The sequence below is a fragment of the Symphodus melops genome (genome assembly GCF_947650265.1).
Source record: "Symphodus melops genome assembly, chromosome: 19".
Lineage (NCBI taxonomy): Eukaryota > Metazoa > Chordata > Actinopteri > Labriformes > Labridae > Symphodus > Symphodus melops.
In genome coordinates this window covers 2,141,635-2,155,215 of record NC_136709.1, presented here as the reverse complement: position 1 = coordinate 2,155,215, position 13,581 = coordinate 2,141,635, and the positions used below count along the sequence as shown (strand labels likewise).

The 13,581-nt window shown below is 41.1% G+C and overlaps 1 long non-coding RNA gene across 1 annotated transcript; it reads left to right on the top strand.

Annotated features, from left to right (window-relative positions):
• Positions 1 to 4,147: 4,147 nt before the first annotated feature.
• On the top strand, positions 4,148 to 5,023 carry LOC306840721. The gene is made up of 2 exons (XR_013781365.1): positions 4,148 to 4,403; positions 4,960 to 5,023. It is a non-coding gene; the product is annotated as an uncharacterized lncRNA (long non-coding RNA).
• The last annotated feature ends 8,558 nt before the right edge of the window (positions 5,024 to 13,581 follow it).

Sequence of the window (13,581 nt, the reverse complement as noted above, 5' to 3'; positions counted from 1 at the left end):
AAGCCTACTCGGGCGCAACCGCTAGCCTGTTAATGTGACGATGCAGTTTGAGTTGTTTTGGATTCATGCTAATGCCCGATGGCGACATCTAGTGGATTAGAGTGACCATCCTTCCTCTGAACGAAGCACTTGAAAGTCTGTAGAGACTTCTTTGTCGGCATTTACATTTTATCTGCATTTACGTTTTGAAGTATTTCAGCATATCCCATTCAAGTCCATTCTAATTGATAGTGTTTGCATGAACTAGTCAAGCTGCGTCAAGTTTGACCCTCCTTTAGCAACATGCATTCGAATACATGTTCCATAACTTGAAATCAGATTTAATTTGAGTGACAACGAGGTAAATGATCATGCCAAGTATGGCTTGTTAGATCAAACATATTACTCATAATTGATTAAATATGAATTAATTCCAGACGTCATAATGCAAATCCTCACAAGTATTTATGCCGCCCTAGTATGACTAAATCTGATGAACGTTGAAAAGACACAGCAATATGTTGAATATACCCAGGCATAAGTAAAATAAAAATAAAATGGACTACTAGCCTGTTCATGCTGGAAACATATTCTTGAATGACTGGCATCCGTGCTATAAATAAATTAATAACACCCTGAGTAAACGAAAAGTCTAACATCTGAGGACAAATCCCGTTGTGCAGTGATTAAAGGGGACTTCTAAAGAGCTTTTCTGACAGATCTGAGTTTAAATGGTTAAAGGAATAGAGCATGAAAATTGGTTCACGAGAATTACGCTTATTGTGTAACATATATGATTATTCCTACTGCTAAGATGCCATTAGTTCATTACTCCGACAGTTTATTTAAATAATTGAAAATCGTTTAAAACGAGAGAGGAATGCGTTTGTAATTGATGCCACGAGCCCCGACGCACGTGAAGCTGAGCAATTAACTGATGAGCAGATTGATCAGCCGATCTAGCAGAATTTCATACATGACTTATTGGGCCGAGTGACTGAATGACGTGACACTGTGTGAGACATTAACATTAAAAGAAACTAGTCCTTCTCAGCTGAAGAGAAAAACGGAAGGAATATGCGCTGTGGCTGCAGCTCGTCGTAACAGGGCATTCCTGAGTATGCAGGTTGATCACCTGCGCTGTCACACACGTGAATTGCGTAAGGAGCCGGGTCGTGAATGAACCGATTAACGCATATAAACAGTTTTGATTAGTTAACCACGGTTTAAGGATTAGCCCGACACTGTAATGATGCGTTTTCTCAAGTTATTGTGACATAAACAAGCTTAGTCGTGCCAACCATGATGCCCGCTTCTTTACGAAATAAAAGTTAACAAGGATGTGCCTGAGACCGCTGTAAAACATGATGTTTTTCTCTGCCTGTGACACGGAGCAGCGGAGGCCAGCGGAGGCCAGCAGCTGCGTGGATTAAATGCAGCATGAACATTATTCTTGAAGCAGGCTGTATTTTGAGTGAGAATGCTGTCACTGAGAAATGAAATTTAAGCGACTGTGAGAGACATGATGCAGCTTTGAGGTAATTACCGAACTTCACAGATTTTGGATGATCAGGTTGCTTCCTGCTCCTGCGTGTGGCCAGCCGTGGGGCTGAGATCATTCGAGTGGAGATGACTTTCTCCTTTTGAGTTGCATCTGATTTAGGCAGCGTCTCTCGCTGCCCGCAAATTCAGCACAAAGAGCGTATTGCGGCGTATGCCTGCAGCTACAGGATGACTGGAAGAGTTTTTAAACTATTGACAGCAAGCCATTGATTGTGAAGGATAAAAGTTGGTATTGAAGGATAAAAGTTGCTATTTCATCCTTTTCCTAAATGTTGTTAATAGAAATCTGACTCCTCTAAATAATTACCTCAAATCTCTGCGCATTCTTTTGATGGGATGAGAGGAATGACTGGAGGCGTCTCTTTCAGCTTAACAGAGTTTATTAACCCGATGAATCAAGAATAGAAGTTACAGAGTCTCTGGGTTCAACACTACGCGTCCCTGACAACAGACAGATGCTGGATCAGTTCACGAAGTCTGAGCCCCGACTATCTTTCCCTGAACCCTTTTATCCACTCGACAGAGAATATCTAACCAAATTTCCTTCCTGCGATTGGGGCAACTTCCAAATTATGCGTCTTCGGATGAGTGGTTCCCCTTTTCTCATTGGTCCATCTACTCCCGAATCCTTTCACCATCTGTAGGGGAAGACACTTCCTACCTGTTTCTTATCACAACCTGACATCTAGTCTAGTAACTAATTCTTTTTAAGGAGAAGACAATTTAGGTAATTAAGAATCCAGACTCACTCAACCTATATAAAAGTGGGTGAGTGATTAACTGCTCAGGGCCTTAAACTAAACCTATGTTTAAGTTGGTGAGTGATTCAGTTTAAAGGGCCACATCGAACACGTGTTGGAATGTGCATTCACTCCGACAAGCCCTCTTCACACAAACACCTTACTGAAAAGTATGACAATTTTATTAACACACACAAACCTAGAATAAAACATGATAAAATAACTGGTATAATATAAATGTAAGCGAACATCATTCAAACTGTAAATATCAAACCTTTCCTTTGGACCGGGTGATGAAACTTTATTGCAGTAAACACTTTGAATATAAGCAGAAAGAGGCCTAATATTCTATCAATTGGTAGAGAAAGTTCGTGGCAGAGTCTGGTTGGTTAATTCCAGGATGATACACGCCCATGATCACCTGCTTGCCAGAGAGAGATACAGGTGGTAGTAGGGGGTGTGGTTTAAGAATTAATGAAGAGGTGAATGAATGAAAGAATAACACCAGTCTTCCTGTCTGAACTTACGCTGAGCTCCATAACAATATCAAGAAACACAGTATGTCAGTTATTAGGTTTGCTCATATTAAAAAGTAAAATAAAAAGATGAATCATACCTGATAAGTAACCTAGCTTAGACTGCTAATATGTTAGCTCGCTCATAGCACTTTAAGCTATGACACATAAATCACACTTTATTACTTACGGTAAAAACTGCAAAGCTCCCTTAGAGTCCACAGGTCCGTGACATTAGTTTACTGCAGAAAAAACAGCTTTCACCAGCTCAAAAAAGACGAAATAACTGAACAGAAAAGCTCCATGTCGTCTCAGCTTCACTTCAAGACGTAACTGTTTATTTACAAAGAGCGCTACGCAAGATCCGCAGCTGTCAATCATCGCCATGTATGATGTAAAATCCCGTTTTTTTAACCTCAAATAACTTATTTAAAACAAACTTCACAGAAAAACGAGCACTTGAACACCATGTAGGGTGATAATATCTAATGATCACAGCAGAGTTTAGGTCTGGAAAAAAATTATGTGACGAGTATTTTAACTTAACAGTTTGACCCAAGTCCCGTTTGTTATCATTGAGGAGGCGGGGTTTATGACCTATACTGCAGCCAGTCAGTAGGGGGCGATCTAAAAAAAAGCTTCACTTCACAGGGGACCTTGTCTCGTCCATTATTTTTACAGTCTATGGTGTAAACTGACACAACAGCTCCTGGGTCAGTAAAGAGAAGCACTGCCAATAACCGTGACCTTGGCGATCACGTGATCGCGTTTTTTTTTAAATCGCTATTTGGATCAGAAAACGATAAATCGTTCAGCCTTACTAACAAGGGCAGCCATGCCTTGCTGGCACACTGTCAAACTGAGGTACACAAGAAGAAGGTGGAGATGATTGCATCCACACACAGTTGCATCAGCAAACCTGGGTCCAGAAGCAATCATTCAGCAGTGCCAGGCGAAGATACCTGTTCCAATTGCACACCGTATTGCTAATTCAGAGGTATGTGTAGGCCTGGTAGAGAGCACATATGGCATTGACATAGTCCCTAATCAGCTCAGGTCGTGGATAGCAGTACTCATATATAGCCTGTAACTAACTATAATAATTATCACCTGTTTACTGCAGCCTTTAACTAAAATATTTTAATAAAGGTTTTAATCTTTTACTCTGCACTGTAACTCTTAAAATCCTTTTATATTCTTCCTTAAATGAATTTTATTTTAATTATTTTTACTTGGAACAAATTTTAGGTTTTAATAATTTCAGTGATTTTTAAGTTTTTATAGTGATTCTAAATCACTGATTTTTTTTTTAATGTATCTTTTCTTTCCCCTGTCATGATGTCATGATGTCTTGTGTAAAGCACTTTGAATTGCCTTGTTGTTGAAATGTGCTGAACTTGCCTTGCCTTACCTATAGAACACACAAATTAAACACGTTTTGTGCTTTAGGCAATGGTCCTTGGAGCTATGGCAGAACATTCAGTCCCATTTTCTATGGCTCCCGTGATTGTGGAACTTGCCCAGACTCTTGCCATGGACAAAGTGGCTTTGCAAGGAATGAAGCTGTCGCGAACGGCAGCATCCTATAAGATGGTCCATGGTTTAGGTATTTATTAGCTTTTTTTCTCACTTAACAGTCCTGTGTTTAAAAAGTGTGCCAACTGCATACATTTCTATTGTTCCTAAAACTTACAGTACTGTTGTTTCCAGATGTACATGGCCAATATATATAATGTTCAGCTCTAGTATAATGAGACAAATCTGTCAGGATCTGTGCCTGGCAGCTCCTCCTTTCCACTTTTTGTAGTCTAATCCTCCTGTGTCTAATCCCCTGTCTGTTCTGTGTGAGTGTATGGGTGTGGTTTTCTTTCACAGGCAGAACCAGGTGAACCTCATCCAGTAATCAACCCTCACAGTATAAAACCCCGGTCTTCCCTTCACTCGCTGCCAGATGGTTTCGTCACACCAGTTTGGTAGATGTTGTTCAGACTGTGGCAGTTGTTTTTATCTAGCTTGTTAAGTTTGGTAGTTAACTTCTCTGTGTTTTTACTTCAGATGACCATTGTTCGTGGAGACCTTCACCTGCCTGCTGTGACTGCTGAGTTGTGCTTTTGGGTCCAGTCCAGTAGAGATCATAACAAAATCTTTCCCATTTTGTGTAGGGCTAACCTTCTCTGAGAGGACCTTCTCCAACATGAGGAGATATCCTTTCTCGCTGAATTTAGACGAGAGTACCTCAAAAAACAACAAAAAGGTTGGTCTCTGTTTTAAAGTTCTTCTGTGTTAGCTGCTGTTAGTATCATGTAAAATGTTACATTGCAAACCTTGATTTTGAAGGTCCTCTCCATGCTCGTTCCTTACTATCGTCCAGCGTTTGGGAAGGTCATGGTAGAGCATTTGGGATCCTTGGAGGTCATCAAGGTGAACGCTGCTTCTTTAGAGAAGGCGCTTTGTGAGTTCTTTGAGAAAAACAATCTCCCATGGAAAAATCTTGTGAGTATGCTGATGGATTCATGTGCTGTGATGAGGGTGAACAAGACTGGTCTTAAAACCAGGATGCACCAGTACTTTGGCGTTTACTTACCTGGTTCATCCGTACTCAGCCTTCTGCCCATATCATTGATGCTGGTGTGTGTGCATATGTGTGTATGTGTTTAGGTCTGCGCGTGTGTGTTGGAGCGTGGGGTGACTGTGAGTATGACTGTGAGTGTGATACTGTCTGTATGCGTGGGGGATGGGGGGAGGGTGGGAATGATTTTAATGTGATTTTAATGTGATGTTAACATGTAAAGCACTTTGTGCTACTTTTAAAAGTATGAAAAGCGCTTTATAAATAAAGTTTGATTTGATTTGAGTACTGCCCAACACTCCAAGACATTGATGGGGACTCCTGACACCACATTCACAATACTGCAAAGAAATTCTCTGAGCCATTTGACAGCTACCTAGAGAAGCTGTTTGGAGATTAGCAGCTTGACCATCTTTGGTTTTCAGACCAGGTAAATAAACGCCAAACTCATAATACTACAACACGGATGCGTTTTCTCCACAGCAATCACAGAAGCACTCCACTCCCTTGTGATAAAGTCTAGACCATGACTGACCCTAGACTGTAACAAGATTCTGTAGTTTTCACAGCATTATTACTGTGTAATGAACAAATGACGACTGTAGAACATATATACAGTATGTTGCTGTAGATCTGCAATGCGTCATAGTAAAAAAAATTATTGGCGGGTGAGTTCTAGAGTAAATATATTTTTACTGTGAATCACAATACAGTCATTTTGAGCGGGATTTTTTTGAACAGGAATTTTTTCCACAGAAGACGGAGGACCCAGTTTTGTTCGGAGAGGTTACTGACAAAAGTCCACAATTTCTTCAGCCTTTGACATCAGCAAGGTAAACTCCTTATTTTGCAACTGTAACGTTAACTTAGTTTAGCACCGTTTTCTCATGTAAAGTTATGGTGTGTAACTTAAAGAGCGCACGAGGGAAGAGAATTAAAGACACACCTCCCTTAGCTAGTAAGCTACTGTGCATTTAACATTACCAAAAGAAACTAATTGCTCATGAAAATTTTGATTGAGTTTGGCCACATTTAGAGTAATCAGTTTGTTGTAGGAGTAACATTATGGGATAACAGCGTCCTCTTTGTTTGTGTGTGTGTGCGTGTGCTCGTGTGGCATAGAGCCATCATCAGTGGGTGATTATATCTATTAAATAGGATCTGCAATACTAATAATTATCATTATTAACACTATGATTTAGATTTAATTCGCAATGTATTTGGTGCCATTCATGTAATTTAGCAGGGTGAAATGTCCAACTCTGACCAGCAGGGTTATGTGTTTCTGAGCTTAATAACAGACTGCAACGGCTAATTTTGATAGGTTTTTTACTAGTCTAAATTAAGCATGCAGGGGTATGGAGCCAGAACAGTCTCCTAATGAATAAATGAGCTTGTCTCATTAAAGCTGATAACAATTATTGATTTCATGTAAAGAAACAGGAGGTTTTTCCGAAAAGAAAAATATAGACTTATACAAATGCTGCTGCTCAGCCATCCCTGTATCTGCAGAGACTGACTGGATTTTAATGTTCTGTGTTGTAGACTCTGGACGTTCCTCTGGACCTTAAAGATCAGATACAACCCGGAAGACATATTTTAAGAAACATTTCAAATATGTTGAGCCTATACAGGTTCATCTTGGTTTTGATGCTTCTGGTAAAGAGCAATTTTGCCAGTATGTCCCAGTGAAAGACACCCTTAAAGCCCTGTTGAACCTGCCATCCATGAGAGAGCAATATAATGTGTCAAAAAAGCACCAACCAGAAGATCCAAATTTGAGATGGTAAGACATTCAAAGAAAACAATTTCAGTTATCTTGTATCAAGATGCTCTTGAAGTTGTAAATCCTCTTGGATCTGGCAAGAAGAAACACAAACTCCTCGCTGTATACATGACACTGGGTGAGATATTGCCTCATAACCGGTCAGCCATTGATCCGATGCAGTTAGTCATGCTTTGCAGGGAGTCCGACTATAATTTTTTGGGACAAGAGGAAGTGTTCTCCTCCCTTGTAAAAGACTTACAAGACATTGAGCAATCTGGTATTACCTTGGAGACGGGTGAGACTGTGAAGGGTGTTGTAATAGCAATCGTAGGTGACAACCTGGGGTCGCATTCACTTGGAGGCTTCACAGAGAATTTCAGCAAGAGCAGAAACTTCTGTTGATACTGCCTTATAAGCAGAGAAAGATTTACAAATGAACCTACGAAGCTAGGCCCAGCAAGGACAGTAGAAAACTACAGGAGCAGTGTTGAGAAGTTGTCTATGGGATCTGAAAACATTGTAAATGGAGTAAAATTTGACTCTGTTTTCAATTCTTTAGAGCATTTCCATGTCTGCCAACCAGGACTTCCACCATGTCTTGGTCATGATCTCTTCGAGGGGATTGTGTATTTAGATCTTCAACTGTATTTAAAACATCTTGTGTCCATTGGGAAGCGCTTCACATTTGTGCAGCTGAATAGGAAGATCTCTCAACTAAAGCTCAAAGGTAGTGGTGCTAGTAACCGCCCTTGTGTGGTTAGAGCTGATGGAGAGAAGTTGGGAGGAAATGCAGCACTAAACTGGTGCTTGCTACGTCTCCTCCCTGTCCTTGTAGGTACACATATCAAAAATAAACTTGAGGACCAAATTTGGCAATTGTGCCTCAAGCTGAGGGAGCTAGTACAACTTGTCTGTGCTCCCAAGATGCATACCAACCAGGTAGCCTATCTGAAGTTACTTGTTGAGGAATACTTGGAGTCTAGAGCAACAGTTTTTTCAGACCAACCATTAAAGCCAAAACACCACTTCCTCCTCCACTACCCAGATCTCATAATAACATTTGGCCCACTCATTCGCCCCTGGACTCTCCGCTTTGAAAGTAAGCACACATATTTCAAACAATGCGCACGGAAGCTCCACAATTTCAAAAACCTTAGGCCCGAAATATGCTCAACGTTGGTACCAAACGGACACGTACGCGTTCTGATTGTCACTCGCGTTGTCTTTGCTTATACTCGCAAAGTCCAAACGTAACATAAGTTTCTTACCGGAGGCCTCCTGTAGGGGGCAGGCAGCCAAATAGAGCTCAGTTTGTCTACCGTTTGTGTGGTCCGGATATCATAAAGATGGTTATAATCACGAACCATATGCACGTCAACCGCCAAATGTCCGGGGAAACCATAGAAACCAGCAACTGTTTATATTACGCCCACGAGCACCTCTAGCGGGACTGACGACACTGCAACTTGAGGACACGTAGTTGTACCTCGCGCATTTTGGTGCGACCACCAACGCCAGCTACGCAAGTGCGTATCCTGCGTTGTCGGCTGCGTATCTAACGTTGAGCATATTTTGTCAGAAAGGCACCAGTTGCTACAGGCCTATTTACACTCAGGGAGCTTGTTCCCAGCCATTCTTCAAGTAAGCCAAGCCAGTGACTTTGATGATAAAAGGTACAATGTTGCCATTAAAGAAGCCGTTCGTCTAAGAGGTGTTAAGAAAGAACACAGTGGAAACAGTTTCTGTCACATATAAGGGTACCACATACCGGAAAGGAATGGCTGTACTTCTTGATGTTAATGAAAGAGGTTATGAGCTTGGTAGGATTGTTCTGCTTCTGGTCAGTCAGGAGAAGGTGTATTTTGTTTGTGAAAAATCTTGGTGTTCAAATTAAAAATGCCGTATAAACGAAGAATAACAAAAACCATCATTACTCATAAAAGACGTAAACAACTGTCACGAGAAAACGGTAAACAAGCCACAGGATCAAATGAGGAAAAACCTTCACCGAGTGCCTCGACACGTAAGCTGTCATCCGAGTGTTTGGATAGCGGAGGAGAGGAGCGCGCCACACAAAAGTGGCTGATTGTACATGTTGATCGTATCAACAAACTGATCAGTGAATTGATTTGTCCTAGTTGTGCTTGGACAGTTCTTAAAATCAACATCGATCCGCAAAACCAGGGGTTTTGTAGCAGTTTGATCTTGGAATGCCATTTGTGCCAAAGGGACCGGTACCGCGCCTTCAAGACCTAACCAGGAATGACGTCGCTTTTGATGTAAACGTCGCAATGGTGCTCTTAGCGCACGAGTTGGGGCTGGGATATGCAGCTCTAAAAAAGATCGGTAAAGTTTTGGGGATTCCTGGGCTACATCTGAAAACCTATCAGAAGCATGACAAGAGAGTGACAGGTAGGATGAAACGCACACCTTCCGCTCTGTCTCCCTCTCTCTCTCTTTATCTTTTACTATTGTTTAGCATTGTAACTTGTTTTTAAATTAGTTTTGTTTCTTTATGATGTTTGGATGTAATGTATTTTGCTAAACTTACTGTACACCAACACTTTGGTCCCTGTGGCTGTTATAAATGTGCTATACAAATAAAGTTGACTTGATTTGACTTTCTCTCTGGCTGTAACATTTTTACCATTTTGGATAACATCAGCAAACTAATGGAGGGCGGCGTTGTCATTGTGTTATAGTGTGTTCACACTGTTAGGCTATATTACTGCTGGCTCCACTGTAGCCTCTATCTATCTGCATCGTATAAATGGGATGAAAAATGACTGATTTGTACTAAAGCAATAAAACTTTAGCAGTTTGTTGACCAGGTGGACAGTAATTGATTTATTATACATTTCATTTTAGTGGCAGAGATTGAGAGAGGCTTGGAGTCACTGCACAGAACCAGGGCGCAGGTCAGGCAGGCCTATGGAGATGTTGACCCAGATGTGGCTGAGTTGCTGAGAGGACACAGATGCAGTCATAAACATTAGCGTTTCTTCTGATGGCACCTGGCATAAAAGAGGCTTCAGTTCTCATTTATGGAGTTGGTGTTTGTATCGACCTCCCGACAGGACTGGTGATTGACTTTGAGGTCCTATCCTCATACTGTCATGCTTGTGCCCTGAAGCAAAATGCAAAGCGAGAGGGGAAAATAACAGAGCAGGAGTATGACAGCTGGAAAGAGACGCACAAGGACTGTGCAAACAACTTCTCAGGGTCCAGTAAGGCGATGGAGCAGGAGTCAGCAAAGCGGATCTGGGCTAGGTCTGTAAATCGTCACCTGTTGCGATATACTGAGTTATTATCAGATGGAGATAGTGCAGCATTTAGAGAGGTGGTTGCAATGAACCCATACCCTGGGCATGAAATAACAAAACTTGAATGCATTAATCAGGCCCACAAGCGGATGGGTACAGCACTCAGAAAGCTGAGTGCACAGGGCAAGTTGGGAGGGAGGGGTGTAGGAAAGCTGACTGCCAGTAAGTGCAAAACTTTACAAAATTATTACAGGGGGGCAATCCTCAATAACCAGGGTTCACTGGACAAAATGAAGACAGCAATTTGGACAGGTCTCCTTCATTGTATGTCCACTGATGACAACCCCATGCACACTAGGTGCAGTACCTCTTGGTGTTGGTATAGAAGAGCTGAGGAGAAATTCCTGACAGTCATCAACACCATGCTGGGAACTTTCTAACACAAGAGGTGGGGAGGAAGTGTATCCCAGTGTACCACCGCATGTCAAGTGACAGCCTACAGTACTACTGAGAATGCAGCATGGTGACACGCAAAATGTGAATGAGTGCCTCAACTCTGTTTTATGGGCGCGATGTCCAAAAACAGTTTTTGTGGGGAAAAGCAGGGTTGAGGCAGCAGCCAGAATGGCCATCTCCATGTTTCATGAAGGGGCCTCTGCCATGCTAGCTGTAATGGAGAGGCTGTGGCTTCAGAGTACAGTTGATGCAATGAGGGAAACTGATGCACTGAGAATTGCAAAAGCTGAGGCCGTCACCTCTGCCAGTGTGAAACGTAGGCGCAAGAGTCTGAGTACAGCTAAAAAACTGATAAGACATCAGCAGGAAATGGGGGAAGGGCCGACATATGGAGCTGGCATGGACAACTAAATTGTAAATCCTACTGTGTTAGTGTCCAAATGCTATGATGATGCACAGAGTGCCAGACTTTAGTAATAGTACAAATAGTAATAGTAGACTTTAGTTACCTTGTTTAGCGAGTTTCATCGGATTTGGTTGGAGTTCTACTGGGAGCAATGTGTGTATTACGGTTTGTGTGTTGTGTTACTGTGTTTCTGTTTATGCTTTATTCAATTTATATGTTTTTAATGTGTTCTATATTGTTGTTGCTGTGTAATTGATTCAATATTATGTCTGTAAATAGTCATTTCCAGTAAGAATTTATGGAATTTTACAATATAAATCTTTAATGTCTGTTTTCTCAAAATGAGTTTTTTCTCATACTTCGTCACATAAATCTCCACTTCAGTACCACTTGCATACACCAAACTTTCCAGTTTTATTCCTAGGTATATTCTGCAGGGATTTACAGAGGGGTTTGTTAATATATCATTCATAGCCTGATTTATGTCACAGTTTAACACACCCTAAAAACAGGGTAGTATAGTAGTATTTTCTGATTTATGAAGTGATAAAAAGAGATATATAAAATCCCTTCTGTAAATCCCTGGGTAATTAATATGTTAACAAAATTAAAAAAAAAAATTATGAACCTGGCCATATCCAATGTTCAGATCTATATCCCCCAAATGTATGCAAATTAGCGCATGTTTCATTAAATAATGCATTATTTGCATATTTAAACATAATATTTCATAAAACTTGTAATATTAAAAATATTTGTCTTGATATAAATAATCAACTGTAGAAGTTTCATGTTGATATCTGTGAGTTAATTTTTTTCCCTATTCACCTGTAGTGTCTCGCCTTAAGCAACCAAAATTATACCCCATTCAAAGTAAATGGCAAAAATTAAAATCCTAGTTTGTAACTGGCAAAAAGGTCAGTTTTGGAAACATATTTTTTAATCATGATCCTGAATCCCATTAAAACAGTGATAAAGAGACATCCACAGGACCAAATTAAACATTCTTAGCTTGCCCTTGCTAAAGCTTTTTGCACATGTGCACGACTGGGCATATCTAGAAAATTTCAAGAGGACTGCTCCAGATATTCTTGTGACCTGGCTGTTCACATTATGCACCTCACAGCGGGAGTCTGTCCCTGTCAGACAGGAGGACTCCTGAGGCCTCACGCCTACCTGGCTGTTTTCATACTGTATTTGTGTGTCACCTTGTGCGAGTTGGTTTTCTTAGAGAAGAAAGAGAAGAGACTCAGAGAACAAACCAGAAGGTTTAATACAACAAGGAAATACAATACAGATACCGAGAGTGTTGTCCCAGCTGGGGGTCGACCTCACTGACTCGCAGGTCAGTTAGCGAAAGCAGAGAGTAGACCACGAATGTCAGAAGTCACAAGATTATATAGTAAGGTGAGTCCTTGGAAAATGTTTGTGTGCTGAGTCAGCAGAAGTTTTAGCAGAAGTGGCGTGATGCTCGTGTGTTAGTTTCTGATAAACAAAGTGTCCTTGAAATGTTGCAAAATTAGAACACCCAGTACACAGTCAGTACAGTGTTGAAAGTTTAGAGCATTAAAGGAGAGGTACATTGGCCAAAGAAAATAGCTTTAACAGTACAGTAATTTGAAATGGTTATATACTTACATGGGGACGGCACTTTCAGCTCAATCCATAGGCTCTTGGGTTGGGAATCGGAGAGTCACCGCTTCAAATCCTGATACTGACCAAAATATGGAAGTTGAGCAAGCACTGAAACCCCCAAGCACTCTGACATCGATCAACTAACATCCTCCTGTCACCTGGGACCCACACCATAAAAGGAATACATTGCTTTGAAATTTGAACATCGACTTTAAAATACTTCATTCAGGAGAGACCTAATTGAGAATGAACAATTATTTATCAACAATGAAATGTGTGAAAATTTGAGGGGTAATTAGGCCAACGCAGGATAGGATGCCCCCTATGGAGTCTAGACACTGGTGGTGGTGAAGAGGAATGGGAGCTGTGATGGGGAGTGGGTTTCAGCCTGGGCCTGGACTCTACTGAGCTCCATTTCAAGGGGAGACTTGATTGAGAATAAACAATTATTTATTAACAATGAAATGTGCAGCAATTATACAATGAAAAGTGCAAAGAAACAATCCAACTGATTTGAATATCTGATTTGTTGAATATCCCCAATTTGAGATCGGAGCGGTCCCGACATTCTTCCGACCAGACGTGAGCAGTCTGAACACACCACACACGGCAGGATGATCTTATAAGATTATTTTATGATGATCGGGGCGTCCTTAAGATTATCGGAAGGGGAGAATCGGGGCCAAA